The sequence below is a fragment of the Anoplopoma fimbria genome, chromosome 7 (genome assembly GCF_027596085.1).
Source record: "Anoplopoma fimbria isolate UVic2021 breed Golden Eagle Sablefish chromosome 7, Afim_UVic_2022, whole genome shotgun sequence".
Classification (NCBI taxonomy): Eukaryota; Metazoa; Chordata; class Actinopteri; order Perciformes; family Anoplopomatidae; genus Anoplopoma; species Anoplopoma fimbria.
Window position 1 is genome coordinate 5,670,656 of NC_072455.1, and position 3,130 is coordinate 5,673,785.

A 3,130-nucleotide genomic window follows, 5' to 3' on the forward strand; every position below is an offset into this window, starting at 1 on the left:
ATGTATTTTTGTATTTACTATTTTGTGTTGCACAGCAATTTGCCACGTGATGAAAAAAGTTATATACTTTATTATTTTTACCACAAAATTGCTGATGTGTTTTTTAGTATATGTATTGTCAAGAAACCAGAATAAGAAAATTATTTCTAAAGCATTACAATGTATCACCAAGACAAATATTAACAAGCAATAAAACCTATGAAATTTTTTATTTGAGCAAATAAAGTTTTTATTCAGTAAAGTAAACTACTCTCCTCCGACCACACACACACACACACACACACACACACACACACACACACACACACACACACACACACACACACACACACACACACACACACACACACACACACACACACACTACAGTAAGTGAAAGTGAAACTTAAGTAAAAGCAGAGTCGGAGCAGAGGAGAAAAGAGACACGTAGGACGGTCGTCTGGTCGAAAACTTTTACTCTTCACTGATTTCTCTTCTAACAACATTACAAGTAAGTAACACCGTCTTGAAAGAAGAAGACTGTGTGCAGACATGACTGCTTCTGCTACCAAAACCTCAACAATCATATCAATGTCAAATTAAACTTCCCTGTATGATCTTGAGCACATGAAACAGAGTTCATTAACGGGTCTGTGTGTTTCTGAGAGGAGGAGACCTCTGCGTATAATTCGCCTCCTTAATATGAACACTGAGAGAATCATAACAGGGAGAAGTTGACTGCAATGAGAGCAATGGTGGTAAAAACAACAACTCCCATGAACGTCACCAAACTCCATCTGTTATTGTTTTATGAGAGAGCCCTAGCAACAAAAAGTAATGCTGAATATAGTTCATCTCTATAAATGATAATAACAGACAAATATTAAAAATAATTTAATATTATGACTTTATGAAAAGCTTTGCTCTCAAAACATTTGATAAAGTATGCTTGGGTTAAACTCTCAAAACATTTGATAAAGTATGCTTGGGTTAAATTCACTCCTCCAATGAATCGCCACCTTATCGTGGTGGAGGGGTTTGTGTGCCCCAGTGATCCTGAGAGCTGTGTTGTCGGGGGCAATAGCTCCTGGTAGGGTCTCCCAAGGCAAAGTGGTCTCGGGGGAGGGGTCAGACTAAGAGCGATTCACCAAACCTCAATGAATCGGACGATACAAGGTTGTGGCACCTCGCCCGGAATAGGGAAACCGGGGCACCCTCCTGGAGCCAGACCTGGTAGGGGAGCTCGCCGGTGAGCGTCTGGTGGCCGGGCCTTGGCACATGGGGCCCGGCCGGGCCCAGCCCGAAAAAGCTACATCGTGCCGCCACCCTGTGGGCCCACCACCCGCAGGGATAGGCATTGGGGTCGGGTGCAATGTGAGCTGGGCGGCAGGCTGGGGCGGAAACCTGGGCGTGCTGACCCCCGGCATCACAGACTAGCTCTAGGGATGTGGAATGTTACCTCTCTGGCGGGGAAGGAACCGGAGCTGGTGCGGGAGGTGGAACGCTACCAGCTAGATATAGTTGGGCTCACCTCCACGCATAGCACCGGTTCTGGAACCAAACTCCTGGAGAGGGGCTGGACTTTTTCCTTTTCCGGAGTTGCCCAGGGTGAGAGGCGCCGGGCGGGTGTGGGGATACTCACAAGCCCCCGGCTGAGCGCCGCTGTTCTGGAGTTCTCCCCGGAGAACGAGAGGGTCGCCTCTCTGCGACTGGGAATCGCAGGAGGAAAGTCTCTGACTGTTGTTTGTGCCTATGCACCAAACGGCAGTTCGGAGTACGCGGCCTTCTTGGAGTCCTTGGGTGGTGTTCTGGAAAGGGCGCCGACTGGGGACTCCATATTTCTTCTGGGAGACTTCAACGCTCACGTGGGTAACGATGGAGAAACCTGGAGGGGTGTGATTGGGAGGAACGGCCTGCCCGATCTGAACCTGAGTGGTGCTTTATTGTTGGACTTCTGTGCTAGTCATGGACTGTCCATAACAAACACCATGTTTGAGCATAGGAAGGTTCATAAGTGTACTTGGTACCAGAACACCCTAGGCCAAAGGTCTATGATCGACTTTGTAGTTGTGTCATCAGACCTGCGGCCGTATGTCTTGGACACTTGGGTGAAGAGAGGAGCAGAGCTGTCAACTGATCACCACCTGGTGGTGAGTTGGATCAGGTGGCGGGGAGGCTGCCGGACAGACCCGGTAAACCCAAACGTGTAGTGAGGGTGAACTGGGAACGTCTGGCTGAGGATCCTGTCCGCAAGGTCTTCAACTCCCACCTCCGGAACAATTTCTCGTGCATCCCGGGGAGGCTGGGGACATGGAATCCGAGTGGGCCATGTTCAAATCCTCCATTGTGGAAGCTGCTGCTAGGAGTTGTGGTCGGAAGGCGATCGGTGCCTGTCGTGGCGGCAATCCAAGAACCCGCTGGTGGACACCAGCGGTGAAGGAGGCCGTCAAGCTGAAGAAGGAGGCCTTTCGGGCTTGGTTGGCCGAGGATCTCCTGAATCAGCAGGCAGGTACCGGTTGGCCAGAAGGGCTGCAGCTGCGGCGGTTGCTGAGGCAAAAACCTGGGTGTGGGAGGAGTTCGGCGAGGCCATGGAGAAGGACTTTCGAATGGCCCCAAGGAAGTTCTGGCAAACCGTGAGACGACTCAGAAAGGGGAAACAGGGCTTTTCTCAGGCTGTGCTCAGCAGGGGGAGAACTGCAGACCCGGACTGGGGATATTGTCGAGCGGTGGAAAGAACACTTTGAGGAACTCCTGAACCCGACCAACACGTCCTCTGTGGAAGAGGCAGAGTCTGAAGACTCAGGGGAAGTCTCGTCCATATGCCTGGTGGAGGTCGTTGAGGTAGTTAAAAAGCTCTTCAGCGGCAAAGCGCCAGGAGTGGATGAGATTCGACCGGAGATGCTAAAGGCTCTGGACATTGTTGGCTGTCTTGGTTGACACGTCTCTTCACTGTCGCGTGGAAGTCGGGTACAGTGCCTGTGGAGTGGCAGACCGGGGTGGTGGTTCCCATTTTCAAAAGGGGGACCGGAGAGTGTGCTCCAATTATAGGGGTATCACACTGCTCAGCCTCCCCGGGAAAGTTTACTCCAGGGTGCTGGAAAGGAGGCTCCGTCCGATTGTCGAACCTCAGATTCAGGAGGAGCAATGCGGA